This window comes from Canis lupus, chromosome 11 (genome assembly GCF_003254725.2).
Source record: "Canis lupus dingo isolate Sandy chromosome 11, ASM325472v2, whole genome shotgun sequence".
In the NCBI taxonomy this organism is placed as follows: domain Eukaryota; kingdom Metazoa; phylum Chordata; class Mammalia; order Carnivora; family Canidae; genus Canis; species Canis lupus.
In genome coordinates, this window is record NC_064253.1 from 52,297,696 (window position 1) to 52,308,414 (window position 10,719).

Below are 10,719 nucleotides of genomic sequence, written 5' to 3' on the forward strand. Positions count from 1 at the left end.
TTTACCATGAGTGACATCAACACAGACCTCACCTTGTCACTGTCATCATGACAAATGTGGTCGTGATGGATGGACTGGCACTGAAAAGAAGCACCAACACTACCTACAAGAGAAAGAGAGGAAAAGTTAAGATGCAATAAGTCCTTACATTTAAGCTGTTTTTCCAATTAAAAGTGTTTTTATATCTATTATCCCATCTAATCCTCAACAACACTCAGAAGTAGGCTGGATAGGGATTACTATTCATGCAGTCTAAGCAAAACAGTGAGGCTAACTTGCACAAAGTAGGAGTCAGTGAAGCAGCGGGTCTGAAACTAAAAGCTTGTTCAAACCCCTTATTCACCACTTTCTACTATACTGAGCAGGTTAGCTTTCAAAGGCCACCTGAATAAGCATAACAGCTTTCAGTAAGGCAAACCTATTCAGGAAAAAATATATCCCCTTCTTCAGACTACACATACTTTCTTTGAAAAAAAAAAAGCTGACCCTATAAATTCTTACCATATAGATAACAGGGTCTAATACACAATCATGGAGAGCCTGGCTGGCTCAGTTGGTGGAGCATGCTAGTCTTCATCCTGAGGTTTTAAATCTGAGCCCCATGTTGGGTATAGAGATGACTTAAAAATAAAATCTTAAAAAAACATTTAGTATATAATCAGATTATAAATAATTTATTACTTGAAAAGTATATATTTTAATATACCTATTTGTTAATTTGAAGAACTATTTCCTTTTTTTTTTTTTTTATTTATGATAGTCACAGAGAGAGAGAGAGGCAGAGACACAGGCAGAGGGAGAAGCAGGCTCCATGCACCGGGAGCCCGACGTGGGATTCGATCCCGGGTCTCCAGGATCGCGCCCTGGGCCAAAGACAGGCGCTAAACCGCTGCGCCACCCAGGGATCCCTGAAGAACTATTTCCTAATAATAACTGCTCTTAATAGCAACATTTCTAACTAACAGGAAAACAAATGATTATTCAATAAAGGATTCAAACAACTCATTAGTCATTTTGAGAAAGTTTGGTTCTTACCACACACCATACAGAAAATGATGGCTCAAAGACATATGTAAATGTAAAAAAAAAAAAAAAATGAAGTCCGTTTTAAAAGAAAACGCAGAATAAAAAAGGAATCATCTTGGAGTAAGAAAAACCTTTTAAAAATAACTAAAATAAAAACTATTTCGAAGGTCAGCAGGTAAGACTAGCTACCAAAGGTGAGCAAAACCCTTTCTCCTCTTACATGTAAGAGTTTGACCTAGGGATAATCCCTGTTACCCGATTAAAATAACATGCCACCTATATGTTACTTTGCAAGTTTCTCTGAATCTGGTGACATGCAACTAGGCATGTCCCTTGCAGAGGATCCTGGAAACTATGTCTATGGAGTACTCTGCAGCACGCAATGTGGATAACATCTCTTTGACCTTGAGCTGTCAGAAGAGCACTTCAGAAAGTAAGAACTGCTACACAGACTACAAGGACTCCAACTATCTTTTATTTGTTTTTTTTAAGATTTTATTTTTAAGTAATCTCTATACCCAATGTGGGGCTTGAACTCACAACTCTGAGACCAAGAGTCACATGTTCTACCAACTGAGCCAACGAGGTGCCCCAAGACTCTATCTTATGGACAAGTTATAGTTTCTGTCCTAAATACTCCTGAATCAAGTGGTGCCAAGTGAGACCTATAATGATAGTTTTACCAGTCTGAATACATAAATGTTTAATTGAACCTAAGACATGGGCAGACTGGCTGGCTCAGTGGTTTAGTGCCACCTTCAGCCCAAGGCCTGATCCTGGAGACCTGGGATCGTGTCCCATGTCAGGCTCCCTGCATGGAGCCTGCTTCTCCCTCTGCCTATGTCTCTGTCTCTGTCTCTCTCTCTGTGTGTGTCTCTGTTTCTCATGAATAAATAAAATCCTTAAAAAAAAGTTTATGAACCGAAGACATCCCACTGCCACCACCCATATTCTGCAAAACTTACCATGCCAGCAATTCAGATGTCCAATTATTTCATATGCAACTGAGAATGCTGCCAACTAAAGTTTGACACACTCAATACTAAACATTTTTATTTCAAACTTACTGAAATAATTTTTTATACTTCTTTAAAAGTAGATTTTATCATATTTTTCTTATATATTGATAGAAAATAATGTCAGAATGGCTATGATCAAAAACTCAAAAAATAACAAGTGTTGGTGAAGATGTGGGAAAAAAAGGAACTCTCATACACTGTTGGTAGGAATGCAAGTTGGAACAGCCAGTATGGAAAGCAAAAATTAAAATTAAAAATAGGGGATCCTTGGGTGGCGCAACGGTTTAGCGCCTGCCTTTGGCCCAGGGCGCGATCCTGGAGACCCGGGATCGAATCCCACATCGGGCTCCCGGTGCATGGAGCCTGCTTCTCCCTCTGCCTGTGTCTCTGCCCGCCCCCCCCCTCTCTCTCTGTGACTATCATAAACAAATAAAAATTTTTAAAAAATAGTTGAGAAAACCTTTAAAAAATTAAATTAAATTAAATTAAAAATAGGGGCACCTAGGTGGCTCGGACTGCCTTCAGTTCAGGCCATGATCCTGGAGTCCTGGGATCAAGCCCTGCATTAGTCTCCCTATCCAGTGGGGAGTCTGCTTCTCCCTAACCCTCCTCTGTCTCTCCCTCTGCTTGTCCTCTCTTGCTCTGTCAAATAATTAAAATTTTTAAAAATTAAAAATAGAATTACCATATAACCTAGTAATTCTACTACTGGGTATTTACCCAAAGAAAACACTAATTCAAAAACATATATGTATTCCTATGTTTACTGTAGTGTTATTTATAACAGCCAAGATACAGAAGCAACAAAGTATCCACCGACAGAGGAATGAATAAAGATGTGGCATGCACTTGGGTGTGCCTTTATGTCATTTGCAACAACATGCATGGACTCTGAACATACAATATGAATTGAAACCAGTCACAGGAAGTCAAATATCATAGGATTTCACTCATATGTAGAATTTAAGAAACAAAACAAAATGAGACCAAAAGAATGCAGGCTACTTTTTTAAAGATTTGTTTTAAAAATATATTTTTTTTATTCATCCATTTTATTTATCAATTTGAGAGACAGAGAGAAGATGAGCAGGCAGAGGGTCAGAGGGAGAAAGAGAAGCAGTCTCCCGGCTGAGCAGAGAGCCTGATGCAAGGCTCAATCTCAGGACCCAGGATCATGACCAGGGCTGAAGGCAGACACTTAACCAAGTGAGCCATCAGGTGCCCCACCTGGACTCTTAAATACAGAGAACTGGTGGTTTCCAGAAGGGGAGTAGAGGGGGTGAGGGGTGAAATAAAGGGGATTAAGAATGCATTTATCATGATGAGCATTAAGAAACTGTACAGAATTGTCAATCATACTGTATACCTGAAACTAATATAACACTGTATGCTAATTATACTTGAAAGAAGAAAGAAAATAATTAAATTGGCAATAGCAGAGAACATTATTTAAAAACTACAGAGGACGGGCAGCCCAGGTGGCTCAGTGGTTTAGCTCCACCTTCAGTCCAGGGCTTGATCCTGGAGACCTGGGATTGAGCCCCAGGTCAGGCTCCCTGCATGGAGCTTGCTTCTCCCTCTGCCTGTGTCTCTGCCTCTCTCTCTCTCTGCCTCTCTCTCTGTGTCTCTCATGAATAAATAAATAAAATCTTTGAAATAAATAAATAAAATAAAAACTACAGAGGATTAAAAAAAACTCCTTACTAGACAGATTTACAGTTAATTTCTTCCAATGTACAGATTCAATAAACCCAGTGACAGTGACTATTCCTAACCTATGGTAGTACAAGTTGTCTCTCGACTCCTTTTATATGACATTGATTATAAAATATAAAAAAGATTAAACTAAAAAACCAAATTAATCTCACTCAAACACTGGAATAAAAATACTAGGGCCACCTGGGTGGCTCAGTTGGTAAAGCATCTGCCTTTGGGTCAGGTTGTGATCCCAGAGTCCTGGGATCTCTGCTCAGCAGGGAGCTTGCTTCTCCCTCTACTACCCCTCCTCCCTGCTCTGCTATCTCTGTCTCTCTCTCTCTCTCAAGTAACTAAATAAAATCTTTAAAGAAAATACTAAATATAAGTGTAGCATACACAGTTTATACAGTATAGTGTAACATAGTATATGTAATACTACATGTATGAATAGTAATTATATGTAATATAGTATGTCATCATAACCTACTCATGTTTACCTAAGAAAAACCTGATTCCTTACATGAAGTCAATAAAAAGAAAATTTATCAAGAAAGCATTAAGACAGGCGGCCCCGGTGGCCCAGAAGTTTCGCACTGCCTTCAGCCCAGGGTCTGATCCTGGAGACCCAGGATCGAGTCCCACGTCAGGCTCCCTGCATGGAGCCTGCTTCTCTCTCTGCCTGTGTCTCTGCCTCTCTCTCTCTCTCTCTCTCTCTCTCTCTGTGTGTCTCTCATTAATAAACAAAATCTAAAAAAAAAAAACAAAAAAAAAAAGGCAAGCAAGCAAGTAAACATTAAGACAAAAAACAATCTAAAAAAGTTTGATTTGGGGTGCCTGGCCAATTCATTCAGTAGACCATGCAGTTCTTTTTTTTTTTTTTTTTTTTTATTTATTTATGATAGTCACAGAGAGAGAGAGAGAGAGAGAGAGAGAGAGGCAGAGACACAGGCAGAGGGAGAAGCAGGCTCCATGCACCGGGAGCCCGACGTGGGATTCGATCCCGGGTCTCCAGGATCGCGCCCTGGGCCAAAGGCAGGCGCCAAACCACTGTGCCACCCAGGGATTCCCCCCCCCCTTTTTTTATTTATTTATGATAGTCACAGAGAGAGAGAGAGAGAGAGAGAGAGAGAGAGAGAGAGGCAGAGACACAGGCAGAGGGAGAAGCAGGCTCCATGCACCGGGAGCCCAATGTGGGATTCGATCCCGGGTCTCCAGGATCGCGAGACCATGCGTTCTTGATCTCAGGGTCATGAGTTCAATCCCCACACTGGGTATAGAGCTTACTTAAAAAAAAAATAAACGAAAGATAAAAATAAAATTTAATAATAAAAAATACCATGTGATATTATCAATACCCATTTCTCAGAAATACACTTAAAGACGGATGCCTGGGCGGCTCAGCAGTTGAGCATCTATCTGCCTTTGTATCAGAGCGTGATCCTGGAGTCAGGATCAAGTCACACTTCGGGCCCCTTGCTTGGAGCCTGCTTCTCCCTCTGTCTGTGTCTCTGCCTCTCTCTCTATCATGAATAAATAAATCTTAAAAAAAGAAAAAAAGAAATACACTTAAGAATATGCTTAACAAGTTTCTGATTGGAGGACAATTCTGGGGAGGATGAAGTGGGAAAGGTACAGTTGCCAAAAAAGTACAGCTATGGATAAAATAATATAAACCATACAGTTCCCCTCTAGTACTGTTACCAGTTCATTTAACATATTCCAAAACCATGTTTTGGAAGAAAGAATATACAATAATGTCCCAAATATTAAAATCTCCTGAGATAGAATGACAAATCAAATCATGACATCAACTATAGCACCAAAAATATGGTAGATGTGTTTTCAAGAGGCATTAGTAAAACTTAAACTTTCAGTTCCTATTAATTGAGTGTCATGAAACACTAGAATCAGACTGGTGAAAAAATCCGTAAGAAATTATGGTTATAGGTGTACATTAGATACCTTCAAAGAGGTACCAAAACATGTTATTTATTTCTTACACAAAATCCCTGTATTTATTTTTTATAAGAGCTTTTTTTTTTTTTTTTGAAGATTTTATTTATGCATGAGAGACACAGAAAGAGAGGCAGAGACATAGGCAGAGGGAGAAGCAAGCTCCTCAGAGGGAGCCCGATGTGGAACTCGATCCCAGGACCCCAGAATCATGCTCTGAGCTGAAGGCAGACGCTCAACCACTGAGCTACCCAGGCATCCCAAAACCCCTGTATTTATATACCATGTCATGTGCATTTCTATTGAACAGAGTTTAAGAAAGATGAAACTGTGCTGGAAACAATTCACATAATACCTCTAATGACTGGGGGATACCACCACTTGGGACCATCACCAAGAACTTGGGACCCCATGAGAGCTGGAAAGATGAAGACTGAGACACATTATTTAGCAAATTAAAAGTCTCTTCTGAAAGAAAGGATTAAAAATAAATGAACAAGGATGTCTGGGTGGTTCAGTCAGTTAGTTAAGCATCTGCCTTTGGCTCAGGTCATTTGACCTCAGGGTCCTGGAATCAAGCCCTGTGCAGCAGTGAATCTGCTCCTCCCTCTCCCTCTGCCCCTTCCCTTGGCTCTGCTTCTCTTTTTCTGTCTGTCTGTCTCTCTCTCTCTCTCTCAAATAAATAAATCTTTTAAAATAAACAAAAAGACATCCACAAATAAAAACAAAAAAACACCTAGGCACTGACTTTACACCTTTCATAAAAATTACTCAAAATGGAACACAGACCTAAAATGTAAAACACAAAACTATAAAACTTACAGAAGATTACAAAGGAGAAAATCTAAGAGACCTTGGGTTTGACTGAACTTTTAGGTACAACATCAAAAGCATAATCCATGAAAGAAAATAATTGATCAGATGGACTTTGTTAAATTAAAACTTCTGTTCTGTGAAAGACATTTAGAGAATTTTTTTTTTTTAAGCCACAAACTGGTAGAAAATATCTGCAAAATGTGTATCTGATAAAGTACTGGTATCCAAAAGTATTCTAAGAGCTCAAAACTCAACAGTAAGGAAACATACAACCCAATTTTAAAATGGGCAGGGTTTCTCTTTGACCTTTGGCCCTGAATATCAGAACTCACTCCTTTGCCACTAAGGAAAGGGCCCTCGGCTGGAAAACCATGCAGAAACATCCAAGAGGTGAAAGAATACACAAAACCGCCAGCTTCCCTCTCCAGCTGTCCCTAGACAAAGGATGTAGACAGACTACTCAAACTGAATTCTGAAAGAATAAAATACAGATCTAAGGTAGCTTTGGATAAGCTAATCAGAAAAAGAAGTACAGGGTCGCCTGAGTGGCTCAGCGGTTGAGCATCTGCCTTTGGCTCAGGGAGTGATCCTGAGGTCGGGATCGAGTCCCACATCGGGCTCCTCGCTGGGAGCCTGCTTCTCCCTGTGTGTGTCTATAATGAATATATAAATAAAATTTTAAAAAATAATAAGAAAAAGAAGTACACAGCAGCAAAAGAAGAAACAAGGGAGCCAATTTTTGAAACTTGAAAGAATCTGGTAGAGAATAAGCCAAATATAGTACATTAGATGATGATGTTTACCGTGAGTGTTCTGATTTTTTTCAAATACATTTTAGAAAATTATTATTCCTGTTCAAGAACCTACCCTGGCACCCATAAGCATAGAAGGTGTAGGAGGCCTAAGTAACAGTATGCTTCCTTCCATGCAGACAAGGCTTGTTCTTTCCCCTGGTGGCCCATTCAATGGGCTACTCACCAAGATTTACATGGGAATAAAATTTTTATTATCATTAACTTGAAAATTAAATGTAAAAATTCATTCTCTTACAAATACAGCAACAAACTACATTAGTATCAACAGTATTTGTGACTGTGACACTAATAAAAACCACATTTAGTTTCATTTATTAGTAGTTAAGGGTATATTGAAACGTCACATATATCACTACTTTGGAGGTTTTGTTTTTTTCCCACACATATCACTATTTTAAATTTATGATAGCTATTAAGAACACTGTTAAGTATGTTATTTAATGCATTAAGAGATGCAAACGTACTTTTATTACAAATTAGTTTTTGATGTTTTGATAACTACATTCCCGCATAATTGATTTCCTCTGTAATCTCATGTATTTCACTTTATGCAATTAAAAACTCTCCTGGAAAGGGGCCTAATAAACTTCATCTAATTACCCAAGGAGTCCAAGACACACACCAAAAATAGGTACAAACCCTACTTTAGCTAGCAAAAGATGCTGGGCCCAGAGGAACAAATCAAAGCAAAAGCCTTGTGGGATCCCTGGGTGGCGCAGCGGTTTGGCGCTTGCCCTGGGCCCAGGGCGCGACCCTGGAGACCCGGGATCGAATCCCACATCAGGCTCCCAGTGCATGGAGCCCGCTTCTCCCTCTGCCTGTGTCTCTGCCTCTCTCTCTCTGTGTGACTATCATAAATAAATAATTAAAAAAAAAAACAAAAACAAAGCAAAAGCCTTGTAAAGATAGATAGATAGATAGATAGATAGATAGATAGATAGATAGATAAATAAATAAATAAATAAATAAATAAATAAATAAATAAATAAAAGCCTTGTAAAGGAAAAGAGACAAGTAACATCATGAGAAGAGCCGGAAAAATGTGTGAAACTGAGGGAAGATAACAGAAATGAAGATTAGGGGCACCTGGGTGGCTCGGGTCAGGATCTCAGGGTTGTGGGATCAAGCCCCTCACCCGGCTCCCTGCTTAGCTAGTCTGCTTAAGTTTCTCTCCCTCTGCCCCTCTCTCTCTGTTCACTCATGTGTACACTCCTCGTTCGAACTCCCTCTAAAATAAGTAAATCTTTAGGGGGCGGGAGCAGTGAAGATTAAAGTCAGGGTGTGAAGCCCAAAGTTTAAAACTAGGTAACACAGGGACACCTGGGTGGCTCAGTGGTTGAGCATCTGTCTTTGGCTCAGAGTGTGATCCCCGAGTCCCAGGATCAAGTCCCACAACGGGCTCCCTGCATGAAGCCTGCTTCTCTCTCTGCCTACGTCTCTGCCTCTCTCTCTCGGTCTCTCATGAGGAAATGAAATCTTTCAAAAAATAAAACTAGGTAACACAAAGAGGTCAAGGGTGAAACAGGGACACAGCAAAGTGGAAAAGTTTCATTGCAACTGCCAAGAATATCAGCTAGTGTTTTAATCCACAGAAGCAAGGTAGTGAGGTAAAACAGAGACAACGTTTTCCATGTTCCCAGAGACCACTACACTGCAAAATCCAATAGTCAAGGGGCACCTGTGTGGCTCAGTTGGTTAAGTGGCTGACTCTGGATCTCGGGTCAGGTCTTTTTTTTTTTTTTTTTTTTTTTTTAAGGGTTTTATTCATTTATTCATGAGAGACACAGAGAGAGAGGCAGAGACACAGGCAGAGGGAGAAGCAGGCTCCATGCAGGAAGCCTGATGTGGGACTCGATCCTGGGACTCCATGATCACACCCTGAGCCAAAGCAGACGCTCAACTGCTGAGCCACTAAGGCATCCCTCAGGTCAGGTCTTGATCTCAGGGTTGTGAGTTCAAGGCCTGCCCTGAGCAGCATCACACTGGGTGTGATTTAAAAAAAAAAAAAAATCCAATAGTCAATTCTGAATCCTCATCTTTCTTGATCTATTCACAGCAACTGACTCACTTGATTCCACTCTCCTTCTGAAAACCCTCTTTTTCACTTGGCCTCAGGAAAATGTTCCACATTACTGACTTCAACTTCTTAGACCCATCTGCTACATTCTCTTCATCTCCTCAATTTCTCAAAGTTGGAATGTTCCAAAGATCAATCCTCTGACTTCTTTCCTATCTATATTTACTCCTTTAGTGATCCCAACTAGTTCCATGGCTCTATCTCCACACCCTCCCTCACCTCCCATGGGAAGGAAAACCAGATTTCTATATCCTTCTACCTACTCAATATCACTGAGATGTCTAACTAGCATCTCACATATACACGTCCAAAATTGAGCTCTTGATCTTCCCCTCCAAAACTCTTCCAATTTCAGTAAATGATAAAGCTATTCAACACCTGCTCTGGCCAAAGCCCTTGGCATCATCCTCAACTCCTCTCTTTCATTTATATCCCACGTTTGATCAATTAGCAAATCCTCTTGGCTCCAATTTCAAAATATGCCTGAAATATAATTACTTCATAAATTCTCCACTGCTACTACCTAAGTAAAAAAGCCTGGACTAATTCAATAGCTTAACCGGTCTCTGTAGTTCAACTCTTTTCCCTGTGAACTTTCCTTACCTCCCCTCACCCAGTCTCTTCTCCAGAGTAGCATGAATGACCCTTTACATGTTCAGATAGATCACATCACTCTACTTCTCTGAAAACCTTGGTTCCATGGGACACCTGGGTGGCTCAGCGGTTGGGCTTCTGCCTTTGGCCCAGGGCATGATCCTGAGTCCTGGGATAGAGTCCCAAATTGGGCTCCCTGTATGGAGCCTGCTTCTCTCTCTGCTTATGTCTCTGCCTCTGTGTGTGTCTCTCTCATGAATAAATAAAATCTTTAAAAAAAAAAAAAAGTAAACAAGAGAACCTAGAACCTCCTCACATGTAAAATAAAATCCAAAGTCCTTACACCTCGATCTTACAAGGTCTCACGTGACCTATCTTGTATCTTTCTGATCTTATCTCCTGACACTTCTCCTTTCCTAAAAGGAAGTTAAACAGTAAATACATGTAACAAATTTTCATGCAAGAATGTAATACACCTAAGACACTGCCAAAGATCACTGTTCTTTGAACGCAGTAAAATGGCTTCTTAGTCCCAGGCCCATCCAGAATTCACTTTCCCCTTTGTAGACATGCAGTGTGATTTTCCAAATGACAAGTTCTAACAAAGATAGTTATAATGTAACTGAGACTCTTCTGCACATTACTTTAAAAAAAATAAAAAAAAGGTTGTACTGAGTTTGTGAAATACAAATATACAATCCTTTTATATAAAGGTCAGCAG